Source organism: Panthera leo, chromosome D1 (assembly GCF_018350215.1).
Source record: "Panthera leo isolate Ple1 chromosome D1, P.leo_Ple1_pat1.1, whole genome shotgun sequence".
NCBI lineage: Eukaryota > Metazoa > Chordata > Mammalia > Carnivora > Felidae > Panthera > Panthera leo.
Genome location: NC_056688.1, coordinates 82,085,866 through 82,100,726, shown reverse-complemented (window position 1 = coordinate 82,100,726; position 14,861 = coordinate 82,085,866). Strand labels below are relative to the sequence as shown.

The following is a 14,861-nucleotide window of genomic DNA, read 5'->3' as shown; positions in this document are numbered from 1 at the left end:
GACAACAGTTCTGTGGCTTTGAAGAGTTTATGCTCATCTTTTTGCCTTGGTTTATCCACCTTCCTCACAGAGATAAAATAGAGAAAACAAAGGAATATACTAAAAGGCTCAACGTTCATCTCCTCAAAGCTCATCTTTATGACATAAAAGCAGCTATTTGTAAGGCAATGCTTAGAATTCCTGTTGCGATGTAATTAGAATGAATTACGTCCTCTTGTCCTCTGTTTATTGAAAAGCAAGGGGAAATCACAGTCTGAATGGTGGCCATTTGGATGGAAATGCATGATCACCAAAAGACTTACAATGTTGCCTTTTATTTCACAGCAGGGGCAGCCAAATTCAACCTAAATCCCAATGAACATAAATAACATACATAATAATTGAATGAACTACCCAAAATAAAATTTTCTTATATTGATTCATTTTCAGTCATTTTCTTGGGATTTGGAACTGGGTCTTCAACTCACTGGGACCAACAGTTTTCCTTGAAACACAAGGTAGGCTATCCCATGTTAGCTAGCTAACAAAAAGCAATAAGGAAATGATGTTAACCATGGCCTACATTTGTAGAAAGAAAGCACTTTTATAGCCATGATTGCATTTGATTGTCAGTAATTCAGACGTGGCAAGACAGGTCTTTCTTATTATCCCCATTTTATTTATAAGGAAAGGACACCAGTTCTCTATGGGGATGGGGCAGTATATAACAAGTGCACGTATTTAGCCAAGTGGGAAGTGGCTGATATATGACAGCAGTGACATCCACCTGCATGCCACTTCCATGGGTTCCTGGGCTCCAGCCTGGGATGTTTGTAGTTAGTTACTAGAATATAAGCAACGTGATTCATTCTGGCACCATTTAAACTTTAAGTTCAGCTCAGGTGCACCAAAGGAGAATGTGCCACCAACTTGATTTATTTGGGTGAATATAAAAGCAGATTACCCAAGGTTTAAAAAGAAAAAAAGAAAAAGAAAAAAAAAAAACAAAACAACACTGAAATGGGCTGTCTTTCTTACCCCACCCTTAGGGAGTGTTGGCTAGAAGAACTTACCTATTGTGTTAGATAGCGTGAAAGAGGGGAAAAACAGACTGGGGCAACCCAAAGTCAAAATCAACAACCTTTGTGAATCTGAGCCATGGACTCTTTGCCTAAAGGGGAAGAGGGAGGAACCAAGTTTCCACCCTCTTAATGCAGAAATGACAACAATTGTTGATAGAAAAAGGAAAATCTTTTCCTCTCCTCCCTCCCCAGGAAAAGCATCATTAAGTAACAACACAAGGGTGCCACTCCAAACCCCCATGTCCTAATTAGAAACCAAAAATGACATGCTTTATAAAAAATATGCATGTTTCAGATCCAAAATAACAAGAAGGAGAGTGTCTCCAACCCTGGATGTAATGTGATTACATGCAGTAATTAACAATGAATCTGTAACCAGTCTTGTTGGCTCTGTTCAGATGCCAAGGATGGGAGTCCAGTGGATCATCAGTTATGGGTGTAGATCACTAATCTAAAGGCACTGAAACTTGTGGGTGATGAATGATGGATTTCAAATGGTTGCAGTGACTTGAAGGAAAAGAACAAGGCTTTTGAGACTGAAAAACAGCCAGACACCTGGGTTGTTTCCTGAGTGCCAAATGTCATCCCTCTCTGGTCCACAGACCTCTTTGGGACAGAATCAAACTGAAGGCCAGCATATGCAGCACAGCCGAGACCCAGCCCAGCACTTAACTCTCTGCCAGGCTGAGATAAGCCCTGAGGACATCTGTCCCAGCCAGGAAAGGAGGAGTGCCAGAAAGTCTGAATTCAGCCTGCCGTCCTGTGTTTGCTGGGACTTGCAGCATTGGTATCGACAGAGAAAATTTTGATGCTGGATGGCGAATTCCTGTAGAACTTGGCTTTGAACAAGGCCAAGCAGAAAGATGTCCTTAATGAAGGATTTGGATGATAGATTATGGTCCCATGGTGATCAAACCATTTCAGCCATTCCCACACAGAGGGATCACATCACTGTCAATGGAAGCAGGCCAGCCCTAGGCCAAATTAAAAAGTAGGACAAATTGGTGGTCCTAGGACAACAGGACAAGTAGGACAATAGGTCTTGGTGTGCTCAAAGCTGGGTGTTCCTACCCGCCTCCCTTCTTTCAACATGCCCCACCTTCTTTGCCTTCTCCCTACTTTCCACTCCAGCAAGGTCCAAACCCTCCTCACTGCCTCTGGTTATCCAAAGATCCCTCTCAGTAAACCGATTATCTAAAGGGAGGCCTTGCCTCACCCCAACAAACATTGTTTAAGTCTTAACTATGGGACAAGCAAAATATGATATATAAGAAAGACAAATATATGAAAAATGCTCCTGACCCTCAATGAGAACAGCCTTATAAATTCACTCAACAACATGTACTGAGTTTCCTACCGTGAGCAGGAGATAGTGTGTATAGCTAGGCACGCAGGGGGATATGGGGATGATGAATATGCATTTTCTTCCCTCAGAAATCCCTTGAACTCAAGAAAAGACTTAAGAGACAAGATGGGTAGAGCCCAGTCACTGTCAAAGCTTCTGACTGCTCTCTCTTCTTCTGCTCCTATCTCCTGGAATAATAAAAACAACAATAATATAATATAATATAATATAATATAATATAATATAATATAATATAATATAATATATATGTGTGTATATAGTATAATACACATATACACATACACACACACACACATATATATAGTAGAGTATAATACTATATATTAGCTGCATATATATAGCATAATATAATATAATATAATATAATATAATATAATATAATATAAATCTACCCACCACTCAGGAAGCAGAGTTTTCTTTGTAAAACATAAATCAGATCATGCCATGTCTACTTTAAAACTTCCCAACAGCTTCTCAGGGCACATAAAATAGAATGCAAACTCCTTCTCCATGACTGGCATAATCCTTGCCTACCTTTCCTTCATACTCACTGCAGACACATTGACTGCTTTTCTGTTCTTCAGACATTCCTGCCTCAGGGCTTTTAGCTTTGTAGTACCCTCTGACTGAAATGCTCTTCTAGATTGTGTGTGGCTGGCCTCATTTCATCACTCAGGACTCAGTTTAAATGCCCCTTTTCAGAGATGCTTTTACTGACAAGTCTGTCTAAGGAGCACTTCCCCAGTTCCTCCACAGCTATTTTCTTTTCTTCATGACAAATGTCACCAGCTGAAACTATATTATTTTTTTTTAATTTGTCTAACAGAAAACTCAAACTTCAGAAATCCCAAATCAATCTGCTGATCTGCCATCTGGAAACCTGCTCTACTCACTGTCTTCCTTGTCTCTCATAAAAAGTAGCTCCACTCTTGGGGCACCTGGGTGGCTCAGTTAGTTAAGCATCTGACTTTGGATCAGGTCATGACCTCATGGTTTGTGAGTTTGAGCCCCACATTGGGCTCTCTGCTGTCAGCACAGAGTCTGCTTCAGATCCTCTGTCCCCCTCTCTCTCTGCCCCTCCCCTGCTCATGCTCTCTCCCTCAAAAATAAAAAAATAAACATTAAAAAAAAAAAGAAGTAGCTCCCCTCTTCCAGTTATTCTGGTGGCACAGATAAAAACCTAGGATCACCCTGGGCTCCTTCTTTCCTTGACCATCCATCTGGAAACCCTGTTCATTCTATCTTCACTTGTTATATTTCTTACACTATAACTCCTTTATTATCTCTCTCTCTTTTCACCTGCATTAACCTCCTTCCTGAGTTTTCTGCTTCCTCCTTTCTCCCACTTAGTCTATTTTCAATACCGCAGCCAGATTAACCTTTTTAAGATGGTTCAGGGGAGAGCATGGAAAGCAGACATGAAGACTACAGATATGAACAATCTTTAGAGGAGTTCTGCTCTAGAAATGATAAGAAAAATGGGAAGGTAGCTGGAAGGAAGCATGGCATCAAGGGGAGTATTTCGCTATGAGAAATATAGCATGTTTATATGCTGATGGAAATAAACTGATAAAGAAGAAGACCACCTCTCTAAAATAGCTGGACTAAACTTGCTTGAGTAATCTCCTTGAGTAGGTAGATGTGAGGTTCTGGGACCTAGTGCATAAGAGGAGAGATGTGCCTTAGATAGGAACATGAACAGTTGTTCATGCAAGATGGAACATGGGTATTAATAGAGGTAGGTTGGTAGAAGTGATGGAAGCACTATGTGGAAGGTCTCTTCTGTTCGCTTCCATTTTCTCAGTGAAAAAGAATCAAGGTCAATCAGCTGAAAATGATGAAGGAAGAAAAGGTGTTGAAAGTTCTAGGAGATTGAAGAAAATATTAAATAAGAATCAATAGATTAGGGAAAGAGAATTGTTGAGTCCACTTGAGTGTAGTGAGTTTCAAGGAAGGTCATTTTGGGTATTTTCTTCCAGCCAAGTTCAGCAAACAGAAAACAGGTGCAGAGGAACAAAGAAGTGAGAGAAGCTCCAGGGTGTTATGGGTGTGATAAGTGAATGATTATTAGGACAGACAATAAAATCTAGGATGGATAAAGAGGTATGTAAGGACATGTGGGGTAGGAAGGACAGTGAAAAGATGGTAAGACAAATTCATTGTCTGGTCAACAAATGTTAAAGTCAGAGTGCCAGAGACATTGCACTGGAAAGATATGGTCTGGATGTGGTCCTAGAGTACAATGCTTACGATTATGGATGGGTAGCTGTTACTGACAAAGATAAGGTCTACAGTAGGGAGTGAGTGGCCCAACTGTGGGGATGAGTAGCTGAGGTTGGGAGAGAAGGAGATCATTAGAGAAGAAGAGGCCAAGGAAGTCAGATCCCAGAATACTGAAATGATCATCAATATGGAGCTTGAAATTGCCAAGAATTGTGACAGGCATTTTGTTGGAAAGAGTGAGGTTGAGTTTGGAGCTTAAATCCTAAAGAAATGTGGAAGAGTGACTCAAAGTCAACAGACGACTGCCATAATAATGAATTGCTGGTAGTAAGGTTGTAAGCTTCATGCCAAAGTGCTTTAAGAAAGAAAAGAACTTGATCTGGTAGATGCAGTAGAAACCAGAGACATCCTCCCCATCCCAGGTCCAGAATTCTATTCCAAATTCACATTCCAGTTATAGGTTTTTGATGCCACCAGAGTTATCCTCTGTTTCCAAAGAAGCTAGTGTGATTAGAAGCTTCATGCTTTCATTCAAAGGAAACACTTACTAATTGCTGAGACTAGAGGCATTGCACACCACCAGTGTGGGAAAGATGTTTTGGAAAAGGGTCTTTAAACCATCCCTGGGCATTGTCCCATATATACAGCTGTTCCTGTAGAAAACCTTCTTCAGATCAACAGGAACAACAATAAAAACACATAAAAATCAGCCTATTAATCATTTATTAATGATTACAAGAATAAAATTTTACCTGATACTCTCAATGAGGGATGTTCATGTCAAATGAATTGAAAACCAGCAGGATGAGTCAGTGGTTAAAATCTGTAGAAGTGCTCTTAATGATTTTTACAATTGTTTCCTTAATAATGGAATCTTAATAAGCAGGTCGATGTTAAATTAATAACATGCAGGCATTCTAAAAAGCATACTGAAACATGATTTTAGCCCATTCACTCAAGGCTTAAAGCCATACTCTGGGTTTTTTCTTCCTGATAGAATATCATCTATCAGAAGGAAAATTTTAAACTACAAGATGAAGTTTAAAACATAAAATTAATAAGAAGGAAAGGTGTAGTTTTAACAATAGCCATGCAAAGGCATTGTAGGCCCAGAGCTACAATCTTTCTGCCACCTACTGACCTCACTCCACTTCATTCAATGAATGATCACTGAGCATGGGGAATATGCCAGATACGTTGCTACCTACTGAAGAATTGGAGAAGAATAAAATACTATCCATACCCTTCCAGCAAATCTAAGGGTAAGAGGGTTCATCTAAGGGCTCATTATCTGATTGGAGAAAATAAACACTTGAGTAAACACAATACAATATTGGTAATTTGTGTAAAGTGCAGCACAAAGAATGGAACATTTGAAGAGGAAGAAGAAATTTACTAAATGGAGAAGAAAAGCACTTTGCCAGGTGGAAAGAAGGGCAGGTAAGTGTGCAATATTTGGGAAGCATGAGCAGTCCTGGGGGCAGGGCTTATAGGACCTGAAAGGAGGGTATGGGAAGTAAAATTACTTACTATGAAGCTTCCAAATCCTTTGCCCCACTTCTAGCCATGATTGCCCCTTTCTCACTGCCCTCCTCCTCTCAACATCCTGTCAACCAAAATATAGTCCTCTTCCCCAAGAAATCCAAATACAAGTATGTTGTGATGTCTGAAAACATGACTGCAGATTTAGAGGCCAGTAGGAAGAATCTCACAGTATAACATTCAATGATGCACTGTCTCTCACCCCCTTACCCTTCCTCACCTCCTTACTACCCATCCCACAGCAGTCCACACCATCATCACCACACCTGGTCCAAGTACAGAGAATTTCTCCTTCTCTGATGTTCTGGTGCTTTCCAACAATCAGAGCTTAACGACAGACAACACCCAAACAAATATGACTCTCTCCCTGAAAGGAATTTTCTTACTATCTGCTTAAATAATCAACGCTTCTCCCTTGGACTATAGTTCTAAAATAGAGTTCTAATCTAGTGCTTCAATTTTTAAAATCCTTTGGTGGCTCACTCTAGCCCAAAAAATAAATCCAAGCATCCAGGAGCCTCTACAGTCCACCTCAACCAAAATGTTAGGCTCCGTTTTCTGCCACACTTTCGCCATCCCCAGATGCACAACCTCCACCCCACTGAAGCCCTCCTCATTTCCTAAACAAGACATACATTTTCTTCCTGCATGGCTCTATTCACATAGCCCTTTCTCTGGCATTTCTGTTCCCCACTTACCCAATTGTTAAAATTCTAATCATCCCTGTGAAAATGTTTCCTCCTGGCTGAAGCCAGGTTTATCAACCTTGGTGCTACTGGCATTTTGTGATGTATAATTATTTCTTGGAGGGTGGGCAGCTGTCCTGTGCAACATGAGGTGTTTAGCAGCATCCCTGGTCTCTACCCACTAGATGCCAGTAGCAACTCTCACCCCCAACCCACTATCTGACAATTAAAAATGTCTCCAGACATTGTCAAATGTTCTCTTGGCTTCAAAATCACCCCGGGTTGAGAACCACTGCTCTTTAAAGCTTTCTCTGGTTACTCCAATGAGAAATCGTTGCACCCCACTCTACTCCACACCACTTTAGTGAAACCCTTGCAACTAAAGCAACAACAAGAGTATCAACAATAACAACAGTTAGCACTATCTCTGTTTTGTTCCTATGATTGCTTATATGTCTGTTCTCTTTTGTAGATCTGTGAGCTGAGACCAGAGTATCTTCCCTGTATCTCTAGGACCCAGCACAATGCCTTACTATAGTGTGTAATCATGACAAATTTGCTGAGTCAATGTGGTAACGCTGTTGTCATTGTCTGTCTTCTGACTAGCCATTTGGTGACCACATCACTTGCAAGATTGAGAAGCTAATAATTCCAATGGCGTTTCGGAAGATTCTGTCTAAATCTGGCAAGTGATAAAAAGCATTAAGAACAATGGATCCTGGAAAGTTTGTTTTTTGTTATTTAATATTTACATTTTGGAATGGTTTATAGTTGAGTAAAGATTAATTTTCGGATTCAGTTTAGGTTAGCAAAGTAATGTTGTCGTTTCAGTATTTTAGTTTGAGTAAGTTTGCACACTGCAAGATTTTCTTTTTAAGTTTAAGATGTAAATATAAAGTGGTGGTCCAAACCATAAAACATAGTACTTCAATAGATGCTGGTGGGTAGCAGTCTGGATTGATTCACTTATATAGGTTTCATTCGCCCAAATCACTTGGAAGTTCCTTGGGGGTAGGAACACATCCAGCATTTCTCCTATCCCTATAGCACATGCTAAGTGGATACTTTTGAGTTAACTGGCGGAAATTTTCCAATGGGGGTAAGTAAATGTATTGACCTAGAACGCCCTAAGAACTAAGTCTTGAGATAAGTTTTAGCAGCTATGATAAGGTATGGCAAAGATTCCTAGAGGACTATGTCAGCATCCATTTCCCTCTTCTTCTCGAGGGATAGAGTTGAGATTTTTGCAGCTTGGCACTTTGTTGTTCAAAATGAAAGACTTTATTTACCGGTTCCACTGCAGCAAGATGGAGCCATGTAACTGAGTTCTGACCAATGACATATAGGTCAAAATATTACGTGGGACCTCTTGGAAAGCTGGCTTAAAATATGCTGACTTGAGCGGAACCTGGATGACTCAGTTGGCTGAGCAGCCAACTCTTGGTATTGACTCTGGTCATGATCTCGTGGTCAGGGGATCGCTGAGCATGGAGCCTGCTTGGGATCCTCTCTCCCTCTCTCTCTGCCTCTCCCCTGCTTGTGTGTGCATGCCCATACTCTCTCCCTAGAGAGAGAAAATAAATAAACAAATAAACAAATAAATAAACTTTAAGAAGAAAAAGATGCTGACTTGATTGGGAAGGGTGATTGTTACTTTTATGCAAAAACTTACTCTTTTTTTCTGGCTTGCAACTCACACATAATAACTGGAAGTCCTGCAGTTTTCTTAAATTGTGAGTAAATTTTATGATCAAAGCCATCGAGGATGGTGGTACATAATGACAGAAGCTGGGATCTCTAATGAAACTGTGGAGCTGTCACACTTGCCCCAGATTATCTATCTCTGGATTTCTTTTAGTTATAAATTATTATTTATAATAATATTATTTTGGACTTTCATGCTTTAAATTTTTTTAATGTTTATTCATTTTTGAGAGAGAGAGAGAGGGAGAGAGACAGAGCATGAGTTGGGGAGAGGCAGAGAGAGAGAGAGGGAGACACAGAATCCCAAGCAGGCTCCAGGCTCTGAGCTGTCAGCACATAGCCCGACGTGCAGCTCAAACTCATAGAATGCAAGATCATGACCTGAGCCGAAGTGGACACTTAAACAACTGAGCCACCCAGGTGCCCCTGGACTTTCATGTTTTTATGAAGCTGCATCCAATATTGACTGATACATAAATACTTCATTGTAATTCAACAATATTTTTGAATGACTCATATGTGCTAGGTCAGTAGTTCTCAACAAAAGAGCACATCACAATACCTTCATAATTTTCAGAAAATGAAAATGTTCATGTCATACTCAAGACTTTCTGAATCAAAATTTACATGGTGGACTTTGGCATGAATAAAATTAAATATATACACACACTATTATATATGTCAACAAATTATATAAATATATGAATATAGATAGTTGTATGTAATATATAATTATATATAATATATATTACATTTAGTATACATTATATATAACATATATGTATGTGTATATATACACGTATATAGTTTTTCATACTATTCCCTTATATTCCTTTTTATTTCTGTAAGGTTGGTAGTAATTCTTGACTTTAGTAGTTTGAATTTTCACTCATTATTTCCTGGTCAGTTAGGCTAAAGTTTTGCCAACTTTGTTGATCTTTTCAAGAAACCCAGTTTTAGTTTCATTTATTTTCTTACTTGTTTTTATGTCTATTCTTTTTTCTATTCTATACTGGTTTTTGTTAATTCTATTTCTTGCTTGAAATGTTATTTTTCCTTCTTTCTACTTGCTTTGGGTTAGTTTACTCCTTCTTGAGTGTCTTAAGATAAAAGTTTAGGTTATTGATTTGAGGTCTTTCTTCTTTTCCAATATAGGCATTTTTTAGCTATAAATTTCCCTCTAAACACTGCTTTAGCTGCATCATGAATGTAATTTCAAAGTTCTGCAGAGAATTCTTGTGTATATACTTGGTGAGAATATGCTGTACTTTTTCACAATCACAACATTTTGGAGGCTGTGCGTGTGTGTGTGTGTTTCCAATTTCCAATGTGGTGCTAAACTTTTGAGTAGACAAAGCTTTTCTTACAAAGCAAAATGCCTTGGCTTGGGTTTGGTTGGATTTGCAGAAATGCCCTTGCTTGTAGCTCAAAGATTCCTTTCACAGCCTAATGTAAAAAGCAAGGGCATGTTTGTTTTTACTTGATTTTCTCTGTGAAGTGAAGATTTCCTAGGCTATATGGGCCCTTCTTAAAGGGCCCTTTCAGTTGGAAGTTTCCTTCACTGTCTGTATTTCTACCAAGCATATTTTTTGGCAGCCCTGACACAATGTTTGTGTCCTGTGAGTAGAGGTCAGCTAGGAGTGAAAACTTCCTGTGCTACCATCAGTGCTTTCCCTTGGTCTGTGTACTTTGCTATTTGCCATGCTTTGTCCACAATTTGGCAGCACTATTACCCACTCTACGTGACAAATGACATCATTGCTATAATGAGAATTCCAAGCAGCACCACTGGATCAAAGCCCATCTGTGTGCCTGCTCCCACACTTGACAAAACAAATTCCAAATTCATTCAGCATGCCGGTGCCATTTAGTCACTGTGACATATCCCAAATTTTGGACTCTGTGCAAAAACCAATCTGTGCCCACAAAATTAATCATGGAACACATTTTATGACGTTTGACAACAACTTAAAAGGTTCTCATCTCTGGCAGGTGGCTCTGCCAATCTGCAAGTATGTGCATGACAAATTCTGAACAATATATTATGTGGCTGAAAATACATCATGCAGGATGCACACCCTGGAGAGAACCAGAGTGAGTCCAAACAATCCTGAGGTCTCAGGGACACATAAGCCAGACTGCTGTCTTGTGAAGGAAGGATGATGGCCCCAGGTACACACAGAAAGCCAAAGAAAAGGCAACAGCTCGTGTGCCAGTAAATGCTGAGAACATTGGCACAATTGCCTGTGTTGGCAGGACCAAGAGTTTGAGATGGCTAATTTAAGCGACAAGATCCTGGCAAACAGATTTATTTAGGGCAAGGGTGCGTCAGAAAGATGCCAGAAAAATACATCAATCTGTGCCTTTACATGTACTGTGGAGTGATGATGAAACAGTTGACATTAAAAAAGTAAACCCTTACACTTTAATATAATCCGCAGCTCATCTTCACAACAAGTAGGGTTTACTTTAGATCTCTGGTACTCCAGGATGGGATTTTATGTTCTCATCTGAGATCTTCAACCAAGAGAATTTCTCTTCAACAGGTGTTCTTGAAGAGATCTTCCCATATGGCTGGGTTGAATTGATTAGATTCGTGTTTTTATATATTGTTTAATTTATTTAAAAATGTAGGCTATTTGGCATTTGACAATATCATTCCCTTCAAATTAAGGAAGCCAATTATCTAAAATTTTACTTTACTGAGGAGCATATGACAGGATCTCCATTAGAAAAAGAAAATTCAGACTTTAATTGTTCTGATAGAACCCTTTCCTTAAGAGTAATATTTTACTCTGTAATAAGACATACTAACTGTTTTAAACATCTATCCTGTATAGTGGTGCATATTTGTGCACTAAAATGATAAAATAGCAATAAAACAGTAAGATGCAAAAAAAGAAAAACCCAAAAAGCAAAATGTTCCACTTGGGGGTGTCTGGCTTCCTCATATTACTTTCCATTTTCCACTTTCCTTCTCTAGACAGCTTCCTACCCCCAATTTTCCCCACCTACTCCCTTTTTTTTTTTTTTTTTCTCTTACTGGATGCTGGCTTAGTACATTGTATTTGCAACATCTTGGGTTAGGAGAGCTTTCACAACCTGACAGCCTACTTAGGACTTTCATTCCTCATTCGAAGACAAAATTTGCCTAATTTAGCTTTCATGGGGATTTGTCTCAGAGTTCCTATTCTGAGTCTTCCTTTCCATCTCCGAGGCAGGGAGTAATATGAGGAAGCAAAAGGTGAAGAGTTCTTCCATAGGAAGAACAATTCTTGATTAGGAAGTGAGTCCTAATAACCTGGTGAGTCAATAACCTGATGGAGGCATAAAACTAAAAGCAGCACTTCCTTATTTGTGCTCACAATTGCCTCCTTTGAGACTTAGGGCAGCAATCTGTCCCCTCTTCTGGAAAATGAAGGAGCTGGACTCTAGTCTCTCTCAACTCCAGTAGTCAGGGATTTGTGACTGATGGAGTGATGTTTTAGGGGATCTCTCCTTACACAAAAACTGATTCTTCTCTTTTGTGCATTGAATACAAATGGGTTGTTAATTGGCTCATATTTTCCCTTCTCAGTAGCTCCTAAAACTTTTTTTCTTCCTTTCCTCTGCTTAAATAATGATCTGTAACTGTTCTGATTCCCAATTCTTAGAATGTGACTTTTTAATCTTTCTATTTTCTCTGAAAACTTTTAGGATCTTCTACTTACCCCTGGAATTTTGAAATTTTATGATGATTATGTATGTTAAGAAACTACCAAGGACAAGGAAAGGATCACTCAAAAGGAGCAAACAATCTATAGTCTCAGTTACAGAGAATTGTTCCTGTTCCTGCCAGTCAAAATAGAATCACATAATTTATGGGGAAGGGGTAAAGAACTTAGAAGGGTATTGACTCAGTAGTGGGACATAATTAGCCATACACAAAGGCTGAACTGGTTCTACCTAACAAAGCTTAAAATGAAGCCTCAAAGGACAAATTTTTTTTCAAGTATCCCATCTGCATTTCAAAAAAAATTTCAAAAATATTCATAGGGATACAAAAATATCAAGCACCCAAAAAAGTAAATTTCACAATGCCTGGCATGATTATATATATATATATATGATATATTATACATATATATCATATATATATATCATATATTATACATATATATCATATATATATATCATATATATATATCATATATATATATCATATATATATATATATCATATATATATATCACGGGTCATGCGAGAAACAGGAAATTATGATCTGTAATGAAGAGAAAACTCAATCTATAGAAACAGTGCCAGAAATAGCACAGGTGGTAGAATTAAGATAAAAACATTAAAATTGTCAACATAATAGCATTCTACATGTCCAAGAAGCTGTGGGAAAGGTTGGGCATGGTAAATAAGGACATGGAAGATTTAGAAACACACACACACCTCCTTAAATCTAACTGCCACAAATAAAAACTATAGCCTCTGAGATGAAAAGTGAACTATTGGGATTAAAAGAATATTAGATTTCAAAAAAAGGAAACACAGGGAAAGGCTTGAAAAAACAAAATGAATAGAGCACTAGGGAGCTGTAAGACAGCATTAAGCAATAGAACGTACATGAAAGTGGGGTCATCAAAGGAGAGGAGCTGGAGGATAGGGGAAGAGAAAATATTTGAAGAAATAAGGGCAATGTCTGCATTTGTCTTGTTATGGTATTCTCAGTGCCTAGCAAAACACCTGGTAGGTATTAGACATTTAGCAAACATTGAAAATATTTGTGGCATAACCATAAGTAAAAGAGAAGCACATGAGTGCTATTGCAGGGTATAAGGACCATCAGGGACCAAGGGACAACAGTTTGAAAAAAAAGGGAAGCTTATTAGGGGCACCTGGGTGGCTCAGTGGGTTAAGTGTCCGACTTCGGCTCAGGTCATGATTTCTCAGTCTGTGAGTTAGAGCCCTACGTAGGGCTCTGTGCTGACAGTTCAGAGCCTGGAGCCTGCTTCCGATTCTGGGTCTCCCTCTCTCTCTGTCCCTCCCCTGCTTGCTCTCTGTCTCTCAAAAAAACAAAAAAACAAAAAAAAAAAGGGAAGCTTAGAAGTGGCACTTCTTTAGCAGACCTGGGGATGGGTTCAATTTGAAGGTGTATATGGTTTGAAGAATTGGAGGAGATGAACAAGGATATTCCACATGAGAACAACATGAATGAAGACTTGGAAGCAAGAATAAACATGGTTTTGAATATATCACCTCAACTAGAGAGGTGGTTGCACTTGAGGAATAATGAGAAATGAAGTTAAATGGGTAACTTAAGGGTCAGAGTATGCAAGCCTTTAGAAATAGGAAATGGTGGGGGAGAAACAATTGAAAGTTTCTAAACAGAAACTTTTGCTAATGAAATCAGGGTTCAAGGGGGAAAGAGTATAATCATGACATTCATGATGGCTTAGAAAAAATACTAGAAAGAGTGGGCTGAGGACAATCAGGAAGTTAAAACGTTCCTATCATGAGGTGTTTAAACTGTATAGGAAACCATCTAACACACTATCAGCAGAGACTAGTGCTTGAATGAATGTCAGTGGAATCTATATACTGGACAAATTAATATTCCATTTAAATTAAGTACTAAAATTTTTCTTGGTTCATTAATTTTCAGAAGTGGCCCTAAGAAATCTGTAATGCATTAAGCAAATTTGCTTCATATCTCATTTACATAAGATTTTGGATCATCTTTTTAAAATTGTTCTCTGTGGTGCAATTGTTCCTTGTTCTCTTGCTTACCCAGGTGTTTCATGTTTTTTGTACTTTCCATCCTTAACTCTCAAACAGATTGGCAGAGGAGGCTCGTGCCTTGATTTTTAAAGTTAAAACGATGCCGCCACAAAAAGAGACTGTATTCCGTTACCTATTTGTCACAGAATCCCAGAATTTAAGAGTGAAAAAGACCTCGGAGATAGGACCCGTCATCGCACAGATAGGGAAACTGAGGACGAAAGGGGTTAAGGGAGCATTCCAGACTCAGAACCATTAATGGTCAAGCCCGGAGAAAAATCCAGACTTCCACTTGGAGCCAAGGGTTCTAAGCGAGTGGGACAAGGCTTGAATCTGAGGCAGGGAGCAAGAATCGGGAAAGGCGCTTTTTCCACCTTCCGAAGCCGGGGCATTCGCCACCCTCGGTACCGCGGGAGACGCTGCGTAAGACTAACCTTGAGGGCATAGAGCCCAGGTAGCCTCCACCACTCTCTAAGCCACAGGTCCTACTCTCGCGATACTTGGCAGGCCGTT

At 39.1% G+C, this 14,861-nt stretch overlaps 1 long non-coding RNA gene across 2 annotated transcripts in view; it reads right to left on the bottom strand.

Moving 5' to 3' along the window:
- The window catches only part of LOC122200137, a 37,898-nt gene extending 23,054 nt beyond the window's left edge, over positions 1-14,844 (bottom strand). The window contains exon 1 of one of the 2 annotated variants that reach the window (XR_006193729.1): positions 14,783-14,844. This is a non-coding gene — a long non-coding RNA (uncharacterized LOC122200137). Of the gene's footprint in view, positions 1-2,418; positions 2,513-14,782 lie in introns of those variants that run through there. The other variant, XR_006193730.1, reaches the window with a different exon arrangement.
- Positions 14,845-14,861: the final 17 nt, after the last annotated feature.